Source organism: Loxodonta africana, chromosome 16 (genome assembly GCF_030014295.1).
Source record: "Loxodonta africana isolate mLoxAfr1 chromosome 16, mLoxAfr1.hap2, whole genome shotgun sequence".
Lineage (NCBI taxonomy): Eukaryota > Metazoa > Chordata > Mammalia > Proboscidea > Elephantidae > Loxodonta > Loxodonta africana.
Window position 1 is genome coordinate 59665087 of NC_087357.1, and position 9775 is coordinate 59674861.

Sequence of the window (9775 nt, forward strand, 5' to 3'; positions counted from 1 at the left end):
CTCAGATTGACTCCTGGGTCCTTGTTATACGACTCAATAGGCTTTGATAATTTTTTTCCTAGTATGTCAAGATGTTCCAGGCATATTTTGTACATTTTCTGTCCCAGATCTGGAATTAGCCATGTTTCCGAATAGCCTGGTTTAATTTTAGTGAGCAATGGTATTTAAAGACCACATTCTGCAGCCCCACTTTTACTACTGGGTTTATTGAGCATTGGCATGTTTCCCATTAAATAAAAGGTTTTGTAACTTAAAATTTATTTTTGAAAATCACTTGTCTTTGGAAGAAAAGGTTAATAAAGGATTAATATCCAATATATAAAGAATTCCTACAAATTAATTTTTACAATACAATTAACTCAATGCAAAAATAGGTAAAGAATATAAGCAGGCAACTAAGAGAGGAGATAATACAAATGTACAATAACATAGAGAAATGTTCAACCATCTAGCTGTCAGAGAATTACAAACTAAATCACCAATGAGATACTGGTTTTCAGCCTGCAAATTGGCAAAAATTTAATAGTTACACTAAAGGGTGTGACAGGTTACAGAAATAGGCACTCATACACAGACAATTTAGTTGTTTTTACACAGACAGTGGATATGCTAATTGACCCAACTTTTTGGGAAAGTACAATTTTAATGTCTATATCCTTTGACCAAGTAATCCCGCTTCTAACAATCAGCCTGTGGAAATAAATGCACAAATATTACATATATGGATTTTGTTGCAGCATTGATTACATCAAAAATTAGAAAGAAAAAAACAAAACAAATATACATTAGAAGAGCACTGATTGAATAAATTATGATACATACAATGAAATGTTCTGCAGCTCTATTTCTTATCGTTGAAAATTTATATCAATATGTGAAAATACAATATATCCATAGTTTCAGACAAATATATATAGCATAATCCTATTTATGTATGTGTGTATATATGTATGTATATATATATATATATATATAAAATAGGAAAAGTAGAGGGTCAGCAAAAAAGAGGAAGACCCTCAACTAGATAGATTGACACAGTGGCTGCAACAATGGGCTCAAGCATAACAATGATTGTGAGGATGGCACAGGACAGGGCAGTTTTTCATTCTGTTGATCATACGGTCACTATGAGTTGGAACTGACTTGATGGCACCTAACAACAATGACAACAACAGTGATAGGAAAATACATAAGGAAGACAGGATGGAGGGAGGGAAGGAGGAAGGAAAGAAGAAGGAAGGAAGAAAGAGAGGGAAAAAAAGACTAACTTAAAAATAACTCAGGAAAGATGCATATCATTTTTAATTGTGAATGTTTAATTTTATATAATTACTAATAAAAAGTGGTGACTATATGAATAGTTTTAATTCTTTATGGTTTTCAATATAATACCTTCGCCCCCCAAGAAAAAGAAGTCATTCCAGGTTGAGACAATATCATTTATCAAAGAGCTTGACATGGATCAAATCCCCCATTTATAAACCCATCACAGGTACATACCAGAGAATTGTACGCAAGGGTAATTTCTAGCTACCCACTCCAACCTTAGTATTTGCACCTTTATTACTTAACTTCTAGGCACTCAAACCCTCTGTGATCACAGCAAGATAAATAGTCCTCGAGGCATCCCTTTCCTTGTCCTGAAGTGCCTTTTTGTGCTACTGCCTCTTTCTGTTCAGATCTCCAAGAACGTGCTCCCAACAAAAGTGTTGCCTCTGACATCTTAGAAAGCTTCAGAGGCTAAGTGTCAAGTGCTGTTGCTATACTGTAAGAAATTACTGGTTTCCTGGGACTCTTCCCCATGACACTGATCCCTATGGACTAACCAAATAAAGTCTTCACCAAAGTGTTGAGGAAATTTTTAAGAAGAATATAAAATGTAATCAGAAGCATAAGAAAGGCTAGTGGCTAGCATTAGGTTTAATGCTCTCCATTAGGTATATGATAGCCTGTCCTGGCTTCCCCTCCAAGTCTCATAGATTTTCTACTAGACAAGATGGATACGTGGCTCATTATTATCCTTGAAATTTACAGAGCCCTTGGTCATTACATATGCTGTTGATCTAACACAACACCCCAGGGGCACAACCTCAGTATAGGCGCCTAAATGCTAAATTGCAGGTTCAACCACTTCCTCAAGTCCCTCAACAGCATTCCTGAATGCTGACACTCCTACTAAGATTTGGACTCTTCCTTCTTTCCAATCCCAGGGTAATGACTATTCAGATATTTCGCTTTCACCTTATGATTACTGTCATCATCTCATTGCTGAGATGCCTTGGACTGAGTTCCAACCCCCAGTCCACTTACAAAATATCAGGCAAAATCAGCCATTTGCCTCAGCCTGATGCCATTCCATTTCCTTTCACAAGACCACAAGTTTCCTCCAGCTCGTAAACGAAAGGCCATGAACTGGTTCCTTTAACATATATGGAGCACCTCCTATGCTTCAGGCACTATCTATGCCCAAGCTCCCTGCTTCTAGCCTTGTGAGAACTCTGGGGCATTTGGGATCTAGTAGAAAATTCATAGATTACAGACTGGTTCAGCCCCTTATTGAGCACCTAAAGAAGGAATTAGGTGGCTATAACTTGCTCAGGTGTTTGTCAGTTTGTCATAGTGTGGGGGACTGAATGTTGCTGTGATGTTGGAAGCTATGCCACTGGTATTCAAATACCAGCAGGGTCACCCATGGAGGACAGGTTTTAGCTGAACTTCCAGACTAAGACTGACTAGGAAGAAGGACCCAGCAGTCTACTTCTGAAAAGAATTAGCCAGTGAAAACCTTATGAATAGCAGCAGAGCATTGTTTGATATATAATGTCAGAAGATAAGCCCCGTAGGTTGGAAGACACTCAAAAGATGACTGGGGAAGAGCTGCCTCCTCAAAGCAGAGTCGACCTTAATAACATGACAGAGTAAATCTTTTGGGATCTTCATTTGCTGATGTGGCATCACTCAAAATGAAAAGAAGCAGCTACAAACATCCATTAATAATCAAAAGATGGAATGTACGAAGTATGAATCTAGGAAAATTGGAAGTCATCAAAAATGAAATGGAACACACAAATACTGATGTCCTAGGCATTGGTGAGCTGAAATAGACTGGTATTGGCCATTTTGAATCAGACAATCATATGATCTACTATGCCAGGAATGACAACTTGAAGAGGAATGGTGTTGCATTCATCATCAAAAAGAACATTTCAAGACCTATCCTGAATATAATACTGTCAGTCATAGGATAATATCCATACACCTACAAGAAAGACCAGTTAATATAACTATTACTCAAATTTATGCACTAAACATAAGGCCAAAGATGAAGAAATTGAATATTTTCACCAACTTCTGCAGTCTGAAATTGATCAAACATGCAATCAGGATGCATTGACAATTACCGGAGATTGGAATGTGAAGTCGGAAACAAAGAAGAAGGCTCTGCAGTTGGAAAATACGGCCTTGGTGATAGAAACAATGCCGGAGATCGCATGATGGAATTTTGCAAGACCAACGACTTCTTCATTGCAAATACCTTTTTTCACCAACATAAATGGCAACTATACATGTGCACCTCGCCAAATGGAATACACAGGAATCAAATCAACTACATCTGTGGGAAGAGATGATGGAAAAGCTCAACATCATCAGTCAGAACAAGGTCAGGGGCCAACTGCAGAACAGACCATCAATTGCTCATACTCAAGTTCAGTTGAAACTGAAGAAAATTAGAACAGGTCTAAGAGAGCCAAATATGACCTTGAGCATATCCCACCTGATTTTAGAGACCATTTCAAGAATAGATTTGACACGCTGAGCACTAATGACCTAAGACTAGAGTTGTGGAATGACATCAAGGAATCATACATGAGGAAAGCAAGAGGTCATTAAAAAGACAGAAAAGAAAAAGAAGACCAAAATGGATGTCAGAAGAGACTCTGAAACTTGTTCTTGAATGTCGAGCAGCTAAAGTGAAAGGAAGAAATGACGAAGTAAAAGAGTTGAACAGAAGACTTCAAAGAGCAGCTCAAGAAGACAAAGTAAAGTATTACAATGCCATGTGCAAAGACCTGAAGATGGAAAACCAAAAAGGAAGAATACACTCTGCATTTCTCAAGAGGAAGAAACTGAAGAAAAAATTCAAACCTCAAGTTGCAATATTGAAGGATTCTATGGGGAAAATGAAGAAAAAATTCAAACCTCAAATTGCAATATTGAAGGATTCTATGGGGAAAATATTAAATGACTCAGGAAGCATCAAAAGAAGATGGAAGGAATACCCAGAGTCACTGTACCAAAAAGAATTGGTCAACATTCAACCATCTCAAGAGGTACCATATGAACAGGAACCAATGGTACCAATGTAAGAAGTCCAAGCTGCACAGAAGGCATTGGCGAAAAACAAGGCTCCAGAAATTGATGAAATACCAACTGAGATGTTTCAACAAATAGATAAAGCTATTTGAAACAATTTGGAAGACAGCTACATGGCCAATCGACTGGAAAAGATCCATATTTATGCCTATTCCTAAGAAAGGTGATCCCACTGAATGTGGAAATTATCAAACAATATCATTAATATCACAAGCAATGATCTTTGCTAAACATCACTCAAAAGCGACTGTAGCAGTATACTGACAGGGAACTGCCAGAAATACAAGCCAGATTCAGAAGAGGATGCAGAACCAGGGCTATCATTGCTGATGTCAGATGGATCCTGGCTGAAAGCAGAGAATACCAGAAGGATGTTTACCTGTGTTTTATTGACTATGAAAATGTGTTAGACTGTATGGATCATAACAAATTATGGATAGCATTGCAAAGAATGGGAATTCTGAACACTTAATCGTGCTCATGAGGAACCTGTACATAGATCAAGAGGCAGTTGTTGGAACAAAACAAGGGGATAATGCATGGTTTAAAGTCAGGAAAGGTGTGTGTCAGGGTTGTATCCTTTCACCATACCTATTCAATCTGTATGCTAGGCAAATAATCTGTGAAACTGGACTATATGAAGAAGAATGGGGCATCAAGATTGGCGGAAGACTCATTAACAACCTGCATTATGCAGATCACACAACCTTGCTTGCTGAAAGTGAAGAGGACTTGAAGCACTTACTAATGAAGATCAAAGACCACAGCCTTCAGTATGGATTGCACCTCAACATAAAGAAAACAAAAATCCTTACAACTGGACCAATAAGCAACATCATGATAAACAAAGAAAAGACTGAGGTTGTCAAGGATTTCATTTTACTTGGATCCACAATCAAACCCATGGATGCAGCAGTCAAGAAATCAAAAGGCACATTGCATTGGGCAAATCTGCTGCAAAAGACCTCTTCAAAGTGTTGAAAAGCAAAGACGGCACCTTGAAGACTAAGGTGCGCCTGACCCAAGCCATGGTGTTTTCAATCACCTCCTATGCATGTGAAAGCTGGATGATGACTAGAGAAGGCCAAAGAAGAACTGATGCCTTTGAATTGTGGTGTCAGAGAAGAATATTGAATATACCATGGACTGCTATAAGAATGAACAAATCTGTCTTTGAAGAAGTGTGGCCAGAATGCTACTTAGAAGCAAGGATGACGAGACTATGTCTCACATATCTTGAACATGTTGTCAGAAGGGATCAGTCCCTGGAGAAGGACATCATGTTTGGTAAAGTAGAGGATCAGTGAAAAAGAGGAAGACCCTCAATGAGATGGATTGACACAGTGGCTACAACAATGGGCTTAAGCATCACAACGATTATGAGGATGGTGCAGGACTAGGCAGTGTTTCGTTCTGGTGTGCATAGCATAGCTATGAGCTGGAAACAACTTGATGGCAGCTAACAACAACTTGCTCAGTATTATATAGCAGTCAGGGCTATGTTGTTGTTGTTGTATGCAGTCAAGCTGATTCCGACTCATAGCAACACTGTAGTACAGAGTAGAACTGCCGCACAGGGTTTTCTAGGCTGAAATCATCACTGGGGCAGATGACCTGGTCTTTTCTCCCACAGAGTGGGTAGTGGGTTTGAATGTCCCTACCTTTCAGTTGGTAGCTGAGTGCTTAACCGTTACATCACCAGAGCTCCTTCAGTCAGGGCTATAAGCCCACCAAAATGCGGTCCTTGTGACTTGGTCCAAGCACATATTTTACCCCACTACGTAAATTCAACTCAATCTCTAGTCTTTCATTTGGATTAAATGTTTTGGGATTCCCCCATCCTACTGATTCATTTTCAGTTCCATTGACCCTCAGTATACCCCCATGGTGCCTTTTATAACTGAAGCAAAAATTGCCAAACTTATCTCCAATATTTCCTTCCTTTCTACAAATATTCTCAAAATTCATTTTTTCACACACACACACAAACCTTTTTCAGCTACTCTTTTTTTTTTTTTTTTTAATGGTGATATGGCTCAGGGTGATGTCTCAAGAACAGGAAAAGTTATGACTTCTTGGGATGCCTTTTTATTCTTTTGCATACCTGGCAAATAGCAAATTCCTATTTATCCTTCCCACTACACATTTGTCAGTTTGTCACACCATCAGGCTTTTGCATTGCTGATTCTAGAAGCTATGCCGCCGATATTTGAAATACAATCAGGGTCACCCATGGTGGACAGGTTTAGCAGGGCTCCCATGCTATGGCATACTAGGAAAAAAAGCCTGGCAATCTACTTCCAAAAATTAGCCTGTGAAAATCTTACGGATCACAACAGAATATTCTCCAATATAGCGCTGGGAGATGATCCCTCTAGGTTGGAAATTTCTACACAATAGGCGCAATGATAGACTCAAACATACCAGTGATCAAGAATGGCACAGGACACAGGCAACGTTTTGTTCTATTATACATAATGTCTCCATGATTGCGTCAACTCGATGGCAACTAACAGCAACAATTTATCCAATAAAGCCAAAATTAACCTGTTGCCATCAAGTCGATTCCAACTCATAGCCACCCTATAGGACAGAGTAGAACTGTCCCACAGAGCTTCTAAGGCTGTAAATCTTTAAAGAAGCAGACTGCCACACCTTTCTCCCACCGAGCAGCTAGTGGGTTCAAACAGCCAACCTTTCCCTTTCGGTTAGCAGCCGAGTACTTAACCACTGCACAACCAGGCTCCCTTTATCTTTCAATACTCTATTCAGATACTACATTTCTTCTTAGCTTTCCCTGCCACACCCTTTATCCTTCGCCTGGCAAAATTATTTTCCTTCATTTGTGCCATAGTTATGCTTAACCTATCAGTCTCTTCTGGCAGACTTTGAATTTTCTGGGCAAATAACAGCATCTCATTTCTTTCATACCCCTGGGGACCAGTACAGTGACTGGCATTTGATAAAATCAAAAGACCAAACCCGTTGCTGTCAAGTTCATTCCGACTCATAGCGACCCTATAGGACAGAGTAGAACTGCCCCATAGAGTTTCCAAGGAGCACCTGGTGGATTTGGACTGCCAACTTTTTGGTTAGCAGATGTAGCTTTTAATCACTACGCCACCAAGGTTTCCCAGCATATGATAAGTTCTCAGTGAATGTTTGTAAAATAAAATGAATATTTATCATGTCTCCTAGTGAACTCTCCATTTTTCCCAATGCTTAGTGCTTCTTATCTATTTAATTGATAATCTCTATAGCACTGAATAGCCTTTACATGCCACAGGCCATGTGAACATGGCTGTGTTAAAAGTATTTAGAGTTTTGCAATATCATCAAAGAATGGGGTGTTCCACATAACCAAATTTTCTGAGTTTTCCTTTCAGCAACAAAATGCCCTTATTATAATTAATTGTTGAAAACCTTCATAAACAGCATTATAGACTTCCCCACTTTCTTAAACTGAGTACAACAATTGTAATCAATTGTTTTCTTGATGAGCTAGGCAACTTTATGCAACCAATTATCATACTCTGATATTACATTATGAAGCCCTCAAGGGCTATCAAGACAAGGAGTGCTGTTGATCCTGACACCACAAGATCCAAAAATTTCTTTGTTATTAGTGCTTGGGTCTTGTTTTGCAGCTTTGCGTTTCCTTATTCAAAGTTTAATTGTCACTCTGTTAGCATCAGAAGGTGAGACCTGCTTCTCCTTATTCATATTGTGCTTTCAATAAGTCATTGTTGAATTTGATAAATTGGTTAAAAAGCAAGGGCTTTATGACAGTTACTCAGAGCTTGTTCCTGCTCTCCAAGTAAGACGGGCATTATTGAGAGCAGCCAGTCAGCAACAGAGCAGGAAAGATATTAAACAAGTATTGGCTGAAGGGATCATGAGATGAGACGAACTAGGGAGACATAAGAGAACAGGCATATTCTGTGTGATTCCAAGGGGAAAAATTGGACAGAACTAGCAAATGAACCACACGGTGTTTTCACTTACTATTCCTACCCACTTGCCCACTTCTGTCAAGTGGATTCCAACTCAAAAGCAACCCTATAGGACAGAGTAGAACTGCCCCCATAGGATTTCCAAGGCTGTAATCTTTATGGAAGAAGACTACCACATCTTTCTCCCTCGGAGTATCTGGTGGGTTTGAACCATTGACCTTTCAGTTAGCAGCTGAGTGCTTAACCACTGAGCCACCAGTGCTCCTTACTATATTCTTACATCCTTCCTCATTCCCCAATTCCTATACCATGGCAGACTTTCTAAGCCATCCTGTCTTTTTTTCCCACTGGACAAGAGGCCTTACAATCCTTCTGAATATCCATCTCCAGAAAATCACCTGCAGTTGGTTGAAGATGACATTAGAGGTTAATCCTATTTAATCTTCCAGAATAAAGACTATATTTCAGGAAGACAAGCTGTAACTATATAAGAGAAAATTTTCTAGTAGGCAATCTAATAGGTAGTTCTGCCTCAAAAGGAAAAGAGCTACTATTTATTGACTGTTTACCATGTGTCGGACAATCTTACAAACATATCATTTAAGGTTAACAATTACCCTATGACATAGGAAACATGTCATAAAACGTAAAACCCTATGACTCTGCGTTTTTTCTATAGGAAACACTATTTTCTCCACTTTCAGATAAGAAAACCAAGGTTCAGAGAAGTTGTGTAACTTCCCAAAGGCACATAGCTTTCCCTGTATAGAGGAAAATCCCAGGAGCTGCACTGGGATTTGAACCTAGGCTCTGCCCTACTCCATAACCCACGCTTTCAAACCCTGTGCTATCTACCTCTTTTCCAGGAAGGTGAGTTTCCTATCACTGAAGATGTGCAAGCACAGACTGGGCAACCACTTGGCAGGGATATTGTAGACGGAATTCAAGTATCATATGGGAGTTAATCCAGATAACCATTAAAATTCCTCCAATTCTGACAGCCTCATATTTCTATCTGTTCCTCGATAATAGAATCACTTACATGAGAAAACTCACAAATTCAAAATGTCAGTATACCTTATCGGAGGTTTCTATATGTTTGTAGTTTTAGGACAATATACAGGAGAACATAGGAAACCCTGGTGGCGTAGTGGCTAAGTGCTAGCTAGGGCTGCTAACCAAAGGGTCAGCAGTTCGAATCTGCCAGGCGCTCCTTGGAAACTCTATGGGGCAGTTCTACCCTGTCCTATAGGGTCGCTATGAGTCGGAATCGACTCGACGGCACTGGGTTTGGTTTGGTTTGGTTTGGTGTAGGAGAACATAGTTGATGACATTTATCGAAGAGAAGTTTATGTTTATTGAATTATTTTACTTGAGAAATATTATGAGATAAAAGAGGTGATTAACTGAAAGCTGGAGAGAGCTAAATATTTCTTAAAACTGACAGG